At 45.5% G+C, this 10,643-nt stretch overlaps 1 pseudogene across 1 annotated transcript; it reads left to right on the plus strand.

The window, feature by feature from the left end:
- Window positions 1-9,621: 9,621 nt before the first annotated feature.
- On the plus strand, window positions 9,622-10,055 carry LOC309344118 (adenosine 5'-monophosphoramidase HINT1 pseudogene; annotated as a pseudogene). Its single transcript has one exon. The product of its transcript is annotated as an adenosine 5'-monophosphoramidase HINT1 pseudogene (transcript).
- Window positions 10,056-10,643: the final 588 nt, after the last annotated feature.

Raw genomic sequence — 10,643 nt, forward strand, 5'->3', positions numbered from 1 at the left:
TTCAACATTTACATGCAGTCGCTGGTAGAGATCATCAGGGGGTTTGGGCTGGGTGTTCATCAGTATGCGGATGATACCCAGCTCTACCTCCCTTTCAAATCAGAACCAGTGAAGGTGGTGAAGGTCCTGTGTGAGTGCCTGGAGGCAGTTGGAGGATGGATGGCGGCTAACAGATTGAGGTTGAATCCTGACAAGACAAAAGTACTATTTTGGGGAGACAGGAGGTGGGCAGGTGTGGAGGACTCCCTGGTCTTGAATGGGGTAACTGTGCCCCTGAAGGACCAGGTGCACAGCCTGGGAGTCATTTTGGACTCACAGCTGTCCATGGAGGCACAGGTCAATTCTGTGTCCAGGGCAGCTGTTTACCAGCTCCATCTGGTACGCAGGCTGAGACCCTATCTGCCCGCAAACTGTGTCACCAGAGTGGTGCATGATCTGGTTATCTCTCACTTGGACTACTGCAATGCGCTCTATGTGGGGCTCCCTTTGAAGGTGACCCAGAAACTACAACTAATCCAGAATGCGGCAGCTAGACTGGTGACTGGGAGCGGCCGCCGAGACCATATAACACCGGTCTTGAAAGACCTACATTGGCTCCTAGTATGTCTCCAGGCACAATTCAAAGTGTTGGTGCAGACCTTTAAAGCCCTAAATGGCCTCGGTCCAGTAGACCTGAAGGAGCGTCTCCACCCCCATCGTTCTCCCCAGACACTGAGGTCCAGCTCTGAGGGCCTTCTGGCGGTTCCCTTGCTGTGAGATGCAGGCAACCAGGCAGAGGGCCATCTCGGTGGTGGCACCCACCCTGTGGAATGCCCTCCCACCAGATGTCAAAGAGAAGAACAACTACCAGACTTTTAGAAGACATCTGAAGGCAGCTCTGTTTAGGGAAGCTTTTAATGTTTAATAGACTATTGTATTTTAATATTCTGTTGGAAGTCGCCCAGAGTGGCTGGGGAAACCCAGCCAGATGGGCGGGGTATAAATAATAAATTACTGTATTATTATTATTATTAGTAGTAGTAGTAGTAGTAGTATTAAGCATCTGATTAATTAGCAAAGTTCTATTCAGGTGGGTGACAGCCATTGTTTTAGAGACCAATGGTTCCCAAGTGGGCAGTACTTGTAGGAATGGTTATAGATGCTAGGAGAGGATCTATTTATTGGATATTATCCTTCCTTGCTCACATTTGTGAGTTCAGCAGAGTGCCATCCCTTTACAGTTTAAAAGGGAAGCTTTGATAGGCCAGCTCTAGCCTTGAAGTTTCAGTAATCCAGGATGCTTTAAGGCAAACAGGATTCTCCTGGTATTTCCCTTTTCTTCGGTCTCTCTTCTTAAGAGACTCCACTGGCATCCATCAATAATCAATTCTGGGCCCATAGTCTTTGTACGGATATGTATAGATGCTAGGAGAGGGACTGCCACCAGGGGGCAGTGTGATTACCCAGGGTGGGGCGCTAAGAGGCAAGGAGGTGTTGGGGGGGCGCTGGAGTTGCAAAAGACTTATCAGACTTTGAAAATCTGGCATCACTGGATAACATTCATCCATTTGATTGAACAGCTTCATTTGGGTTTTGAATAAATGTACAAGTCATCATGACAGTTTTGAATTTCACTGTGTTGTTCTTCTTAGTAGGTCATGCAAACCAACATTCTGAATAAGGCTTTCTAGAGGGTAAGGTAAGGGGCATTGGGGATGGGTTTATGGAGCTGTTTGCTCCAGTCGCATGGCTTTAACCAGCCTCTTTTGTTTCAGAAAGAATGGAGTCTGAAACTAGCATTTCTCTCCTCTACTTTTACCTTTTATAACTAAGCAACATTTTAAACTGCCTGTGCATCTTTTCTGACTGCTGTATGGAAAAGCACATGAACCTGACTTTTGGACAGTTTGTAAGTAAAGCACTTTATGACTAACCAGACATGTGGCCCCTCTTTGTGCTAGGGAAGTGGGATAGCTTGAGGAAAGCTTTTAAAAGGGGAAATTGTGTGACTCACCAGAAGGACGCATTTGAAACATTTCACAGCCTATATTTCTACACTCCTCTTTGCTGCGTGTTTTGCCATGCTAAAGCTCTGCTGGAGAGTTTTCTCACCAAAGAGCACTTGCCATAACTTGGGTCTTGGCTTCCAGAATTCCAAGAGAAAAAAGAACCCGGAGCAACATGGAGAGGGGAGCTTGTCTCCCATAAAAGCATCTAAACTAATGACTTCCTGGCAGGTCATTAGTTACTCACCCAACCAGGCCAGGAAAGGCGGGGCCAGGGAGCTGCTGGATAGGACCTTGCAGGTATTGCGCCCAGTGATCTTTTGTGGAAAGGCAATCTGTAAAGACAAAACAAACAGGAGATTATTGGAGATGGGAGAGGCAAGGACCAGGTTCTTCAATGCCCTGGAACAAGCCAGGGTTGGTGCAAGCCAGCAGTCTTCCACCTTCAGCACTGGGAAAGTCATGGCCATGAGAAAAGTTCATTTATTTCAGTAATTCAACTGAAAAGGTGAAACTAATATATGAGGTAGACTCATGACATGCAAAGCGAGATATGTCAAGCCTTTATTTGTTATAATTGTGATGATCATGGCATACAGCTATTTGCAATCCTTGTTTTGCTGATTTCATTTAATATTCTAATTTCCTGAGATTTTTAATTTGCGGTTTTCATCACCATGATCATCACAGTTATAACAAATAAAGGCTTGACATATCTCGCGTTGCATGTCATAAGTCTATCTCATACATTAGTTTCACCTTTTCAGTTGAATTTCTGAAATTAATGAACTTTTCCACGATATTCTAATTTTCCGAGTTTCACCTGTATATAAAGCTGTATAAAAAAATTATAATCAGAGGTCAGCTAGCTCTTACAGAAAGATGCCATTCTTAATTGCCTGCTCAAGCCTGATGGAATAATTGCAAAAGTTTTCAGCAGGTATCTGGAAGTTGGAACATCTGGCTAAGCCTTTCCCGCCTGGGAAGGGAACCCATCTAGGAGAAGGAAAGCGGTCACCCTAAACCTCCACTGCCTTGCAGGGCATCTTTGCGAGAAGCAAAGTCTCTGCTTTCCTCTGGACCACATCAGTGGGGCCTCTGGGCATCCCAGGACCTCCAAACACACTGCCCAGACTTGTGCCCTAGAGAGGTCGCTTTGGTGCTGCTAGTGCAGCAGTTGGACTTCACCCCCGGAGGCACACTCCAATGTCTCTGAAGACAGACAGATGCCAACCACAACCCTATAGATGCCACACAGCTTCAGAATGCCTTAAAGGTCGTAGCTGGTGGTGCACAAGGAAAGGCGCAGGCCCAAGAACTCTTTGCGCCCTCGCAAAACTACAGTTCCCCTGGTTCTCTGAGGGAGGGGAGGCATGGCAAGGAACCATGTCTGGAACCTGTTTGTATGGGTTGTTGTTGCATCCGAGAAACACACCAAGCGTTGAGCTACCTGGGGGTTTTCTGCAAAATAAATAAATGGTTGGCTTGGGGATTTTAAGCGTCACATCTGCAGTAAGGGCAGATTCCCTCACATTTTTCCATCCCAATTCGAGAGACTCTGCAGCCACTGATTCCCAAGGCGCCATGGAAGGAGAGGACGACACTCAGAAGGGCAACGCTCAGAAGGACGGTCTGGGCCATGGTGGCTTCTGCGGCAACCTGGAGAAAGAGAGACAGCCAAAATGCATCAAAGGGCTTTGTTTGGCCCCCTTCATTAAAGCAGCCCGTCTCTAGCTCACAATTTTTCCAAGCAGAAACTTAAATACCGGGTGCAGAGAAGACAGGTGGTGGTGGGCATGCAGGTTTTTATGAGGTCTGCCTTTGAGGTGGTCCATACTGATGCTTCAAAGCATGGGTAGGCAGACTAAGGCCCGGGGGCCGGAGCCAGCCCAATCGCCTTCTCAATCCGGCCCTCGGATGGTCCAGCTATCAGCATGTTTTTACATGAGTAGAATGTGTCCTTTTATTTAATATGCATCTGGGGCTTATTTGTAGGGCCTGCCAGGTGTTTTTACATGAGTAGAATGTGTCCTTTTATTTAAAATGCATCTCTGGGTTATTTGTGGGGCATAGGAATTGGTGCGTTTATTATTATTTTTCAAAATATAGTCCGGGCCCCCACAAGGTCTGAGGGACAGTGGACCAGCCCCCTGCTGAAAAAGTTTGCTGACCCTGCTTCAAAGTGTCAGTTCCACTTGCATTTTGATATTTAGGAAAGCCCCTGTGGACCTTCTGGAATTCTTACTATATTTGTAACCTTTATGCTGTTTCTCATGCAGGAAGGCCATGGACTTTCTGGATCAAATTGATGACTATTTGTCTAGCAGGAAAAAACCCTTTATCAGTCTTTCTACCACCACCACCCTCAAGGAGAAGGTCTGGCTTCACACAAACAATAAAGCCTGTTTTATTCCTGACTTGCGAATCAGGATACGGCTTGCTTTCCCCAAAATGTAAGGTTCGCCCTCTTTGCCCAAAACTTACCTTGTGTAGGCATAATGGCAATTTGCAAGAAGCGGGCATTAAATGGTGCATTTCAAAGGAAACTTGCGATGTCCTTTGCACAAGTTAGCAAGGAGGGATTTGGAGTCCAGCGTGGGTGCTGGAGCTAGCTGGGCTGTGGGAGGTTTCTGTATCATGGAAAACTTTAATTTAAATAATTTCACATGCAAAAAAGCAGGGCGGCAGTGATACAGTGGTACCTCGGGTTACATACGCTTCAGGTTACAGACTCCGCTAACCCAGAAATATTACCTCGGGTTAAGAACTTTGGTTCAGGATGAGAACAGAAATTGTGCTCCGGTGGCATGGTGGCAGCATGAGGCCCCATTAGCTAAAGTGGTGCTTCAGGTTAAGAACAGACCTCCAGAACAAATTAAGTTCTTAACCCGAGGTACCACTGTCCTGATGTTGAATACAATGTCCCTATTTTCACCTGAGGACTGTAGGAGGGAATGGACGTGGTGATTAGAGTGTCAGACTGAGACCTGGCAGAGACCAGGTATGAAACCTTGAGCTCCTTAGAGGGAAAAGGTGGGGTGTAATTTCAGCAAGATAAAGGAAGAAAATAAGACAGACAGAAGAAGGAGAGGTTTTGTTTTCATGGGGGAACAACCACCATCCTTGAACACGGGGGGAGACTTTAAGCTCAGACTTGTGCCTGGAAAGAGCAGAGCTAGAGGCCAGAGCTGTCAACGTTTCCCTTTTTTCGAATAGGATTCCTCGCAAGAAAAGGGAAAAGTTGACAGCTATGGCTAGAGGCAAGTGTGGGTGAGCCCTGGGTCTGGACAGTCTCCAAGATGAGGTTGATCTCAACAGGGTCTGCAGCTTGGTTTTGCCTGTCTGTGGGGGATATTCCACTGAGCAGGAGCTTGGAATAGATCTTGGGATGCAGGTGGCACTGTGAGTTAAACCACAGAGCCTAGGGCTTGCCGATCAGAAGGTCGGTGGTTCAAATCCCCACGACGGGGTGAGCTCTCGTTGCTTGGTCCCTGCTCCTGCCCACCTAGCAGTTCAAAAGCACGTCAAAGTGCAAGTAGATAAATAGGTACCGCTCCGGCGGGAAGGTAAACGGCGTTTCCGTGCGCTGCTCTGGTTCGCCAGAAGTGGCTTAGTCCTGCTGGCCACATGACCCGGAAGCTGTACGCTGGCTCCCTCGGCCAATAAAGCGGGATGAGCGCCGCAACCCGAGAGTCGGTCACGACTGGACCTAATGGTCAGGGGTCCCTTTACCTTTTTTAGGTTCAGCCTGGAGAAGAGGAGACTTGAGAGGGGGCAAGAGAACGGCTGCCACACAGAAAACGGAGCAGAAATTGTTTTCTCCTGCTCCAGAGAGGAGGACCAGGACGGATAGATTCAAATGACAAGACTCAACATCAGGAAGGACTTTCTGGTGGTAAGAGCTGCTCAGCAGCAGAATGGACTTGCTTGGAAAGGGCTCCCTTCTTTGGAGGTTTCTAAGCAGAGGTTGGATGAGCACCTGTGAGGGATTCCTTAGCTGAGATTCCTGCATTGCAGGGGATGGGACATGCAATGGCCGCTAGGGGATCCTTTCCAATGCTACAGTCCTGTGACTGTGCGATCAAACACAAGACCCCCTTCCAGGTATATTACACCTGTGAAATTTGCTAAAATGTATAAGACAAGTAATACATGTCGGAAATGTAAAAAAAAAGAAGGAACATTTTATCATATGTGGTGGGAATGTAAGAAAGTAAAAATCCTCTGGGAAATGATATATAATGAGTTGAAAAAGATGTTGAAATATACATTTCTAAAAAAAACAGAAGCATTTTTACGTACTTGGCATTATAGGTGAGGATATTAATAGACAGGATGTAAAATTGTTTTTATATGCAAGAGCAGCGGCAAGACTATTGTTAGCCCAGAAATGGAAGCAAGAAGAAATTCCGACAAAAGAAGAATGGCAGACAAAATTAATGGACTACGCAGAATTAGCTAAAATGACAGGAAGGATTCAAAACCTGCGGGACCAGAGCTATTTGAAGAGCAACTGCAATCAACAAATTACGCTAGTAGGACTACAAGAAGTTTTGTAAGGAGAAATATATGAAATGTTGCAAAGTAGGGAAAGAAGAGAGATATTAGTTTTAAGATTTAAATGTAATAGTGGAAGTAAGAAATGTATATCAAGTGAATAAAGACTGGAAAATTTTCAGATGTGATTGATGGAAGTAAAAAAAAATGGTGTAAGAAATGAAAGTATGTTTAATTACTCTTGAAAATGATATGTTGAAAAATTAATTAAAAAGTATATTTAAAAAAAGAAGACCCCCTTCCAAGTCTACCCCACCACTTCATCTCGGACCACCCCTCCTCCCAGTCTCCTTACCTTCTGTTGTTGGTTGATCTGGGCTTGGTGGTTGGTGGCTGCCTTGGACAGCCCTCCAACAAATGGCAAAAGGTGTGCATTATATAGACCAGTAAGGCAGGGCCAGGGGAGCCTAAAATTAGGAAGGCGTGGCTAAAATAATAGCTCGGAGAGAGGGGTTGCGCTGCAAAGAGCCAAGCCACTTCAGACTGTGAGAAAAGGTTGAATGTGCTCCTTAGCTATGAACAGGCCATTCAGACCAGGAGCAGCCTTGCTGGTGCACATCATGGGCTCTGAACTCAATGCTTGTTGAGTGTGCTGTCTTTAGTGAGCTTAGGAGAGAGAGAGAGAGAGAGAGAGAGAGAGAGAGAAAGAGAGAGAGAGAGAGAGAGAAAGAAAGAAAGAAAGAAAGAAAGAAAGAAAGAAAGAAAGAAAGAAAGAAAAGTCAGGGTTTGCTTTAACAAGTTTCCTCCCCCAAGTTCTACAGGTTGTTTGGCTGCTATCTGCAAAATACATTTCTATCCATTAAGCCTGAAAATACGTTATTTTTCAGCTTCCAGTTTGATGTCATTCGTTCTAGATAAGAATCAGCAGCAGTTTAACTTTGAGGTGGGATCACCAAAGCGCTGCAAGCCTGACGAACAGAGGCAGGGAAAAGGTTCCATTAATTCCTGAGTTAAAGGCAAACCTATAGAATCCGCGCCTTCCAAGACAATGCGCAGACAGAAAGGCTGGAGCCAGCCTTTGGAATTCGCACTTCCCTGACCGTTGCAGTGCTGTTTGCCAGCCCAGGGATGCGTACAAAAACAAATATACCAGAGCAAATGGTGCATAAAAATGCCTGCAGTAGTGAAAACTACATGCAAAAAATATATGAGTGGGAAATGTGCACAACAGGGGAAACTGACACTGAAAGGTTGATGTATTTTCATGAGGACTTAAGAAAAAGATCACATGGAAATGTGCACAGCTGAACTCAAGACTGAAAAGTCGGAAAGATTCACCCATCCCTAATTACATACAGTGGTACCTCAGGTTAAGAACTTAATTCGTTCCACAGGTCCGTTCTTAATCTGAAACTGTTCTTAACCTGAAGCACCACTTTAGCTAATGGGGCCTCCTGCTGCCGTCACGCCATCGCTGTGTGATTTCTGTTCTCATCCTGAAGCAAAATTCTTAACCTGAGGTACTATTTCTGGGTTAGCGGAGTCTGTAACCTGAAGCGTATGTAACCTGAGGTACCACTGTATTGTATATTTACAGACCTTTTGTGTTTATATGTAGTTTTAATTCTATTGATGTTTAGCTGTTTTTTAATGTTTGGGTTTTCCCCCCAGGGGCGGAGGAAGGGGAAGCGATCCGCCCCGGGTGTCACCACTGAGGGGGGTGACAAAATGCCAGGTGGCACTCACCGCAGGGCCTGCAACACGCCCAATCACGAGTCTCTGTCAGGGGAAAAAGCAAAGCATCAATCACTATACAACAAATAACAATGTTAATAATCAGGGCATGGGCAGAAATGGTTGGTTCCCACCCACTCCAGTGCCACTTCTATGACCAAGACCAAGACCCCGTATGCTTCAGAATATTTTGGAAAAGGAGATGATATTGATAGACAGGATTGTAAGTTGTTTTTATATGCAGCGACAGCAGCAAGAATATTATTGGCACAAATATGGAAGCAAGAAGAACTACCGACAAAAGAAGAATGGAGGATGAAGTTGATGGACTACGCAGAATTCGATAAATTAACAGGAAGGATTCGAAACCTGCGGGGCCAGAGATTCTTAGAAGACTGGAGTAAATATATGAACTATTTGAAAAGTAATTGTGACGAGCAGATTACGCTAGTAGGACTGCAAGAGGTTTTGTAAGGTGGATTATTTGAAATATTGCAAGAAAGACTATGAAGAGAATTAAGGACAATTAAATGTAATATAGAAACTAAGAAAAGCATAAAGGTAAAGGTAAAGGGACCCCTGACCGTTAGGTCCAGTCGTGGCCGACTCTGGGGTTGCGGCGCTCACCTGTCTTTCTTGGCCGAGGGAGCCAGCGTACAGCTTCCGGGTCATGTGGCCAGCATGACTAAGCCACTTCTGGCAAACAGAGCAGCGCATGGAAATGCCGTTGACCTTCCCACCGGAGTGGTACCTATTTATCTACTTGCACTTCGTGCTTTCGAACTGCTAGGTTGGCAGGAGCAGGGACCGAGCAACGGGAGCTCACCCCGTCGCGGGGATTCGAACAGCCAACCTTCTGATCGGCAAGTCCTAGGCTCTGTGGTGTAACCCACAGCACCACCCGCGTCCCTAAGAAATGCATAATAAGTGATAAAGAACGGAAGACCATCAGAGATGTTGATGGAAGTCTAAAAATATTGTATAAGATGAGAAGTTATGTTGTATGACTGTTGAAACTGATACGTTAAAAAATCAATAAAAATGTATATTTAAAAAAAACAAACACAGAAGAAGAAGAAGAAGAGTTTGGATTTGATATCCCGCTTTATCACTACCCGAAGGAATCTCAAAGCGGCCAACATTCTCCTTTTTCCCTTCCTCCCCCACAACAAACACTCTGTGAGATGAGTGGGGCTGAGAGACTTCAGAGAAGTGTGACTGGCCAAAGGTCACCCAGCAGCTGCATGTGGAGGAGTGGAGACACGAACCCGGTTCACCAGATTACGAGACTACCGCTCTTAACCACTCCACCACACTGGCTCTCACAGAATATTTTGGGAAAGGGTTGGATGGAACCAGAGGAGGTGGAGCAGAGATACAGAATGCAGGGCAAGCAAGCGGGTCGTGTGAGGTGGCAGTTCACGATGGCTGACGAGATCAGCAAGGCGCAGGTGGCGCAGCCAGGAGGGGACACCATCTCCGGGAAGATCATGCGCAAAGAGATTCCAGCAAAGATCATCTTCAAGGATGAGAAGTGCCTTGCATTCCACGACGTTTCCCCACATGCTCCAACCGCTTTCCTAGGAGTTCCCAAGAAGCCTATAGCTCAGGTATCTCAAGCACAAGATTCTGACGAAGCTCTTCTCGGACACTTAATGACTGTGGACAAGAAATGTGCAGCTGAATTAGGCTTGACGAGGGGATACTGAATGGTGGTGAACGAAGGGCTGGATGGTGGCCAGTCTGGCTACCATGTGCATTTCCATGTCCTCAGTGGCCGTCAGATGGGTTGGCCTCCAGGTTAAGAAGGTGGGAAGAAAGAATCTTGCCCCCAAACTATCTCTTCTTTTTTAAAATATTTTTATTAACAATTTCAGCATAAGAAAATTTCAAAACATATCATATTCATTCCCCCCTTTTTTCCCACCCCCCATCAAGCCCCCCCAAGACTTCCCTCAGCTCCCCTCTCTGATTTCTCAGCACATATTATTCTCTGCATGTTATAAACTTGTACATATCCTTACATTATCTATCTATCATGTTATCAACCAATAAACTGGTGTATGTTTATTCAAACCCTGCCAAGGAGTCCAATTCATTTTGTTGACTGTTTAGATCATTTGTAAAAAGCTCCCGTTCTTCCTTAAAGTCACAGTTGTCCTTGTCCCGCAGTTTCTATGTCAATTTAGCCAGTTCTGCAATTTTTCTTGCCATCCCCCAAACTATCTCTTGAACACCCTCAATAAATATTTTCAGAATCCAGCTGTGATCAATACCTTCAGCCACTTAACCTTTCCTGTAAAGTGCAGTAGATGTTATACAATCATTGTTCAATAAAGTTATAAGCACGTCGGCTCCAAAAGAAAAAGGGAATATTTTGGGGGGAAAGGAAGAAATGTTTGGAATCTGATTGCAGACCTTCTGCAT

Source organism: Podarcis erhardii (assembly GCF_964252035.2).
Source record: "Podarcis erhardii genome assembly, chromosome: 6".
Taxonomy (NCBI): domain Eukaryota; kingdom Metazoa; phylum Chordata; class Lepidosauria; order Squamata; family Lacertidae; genus Podarcis; species Podarcis erhardii.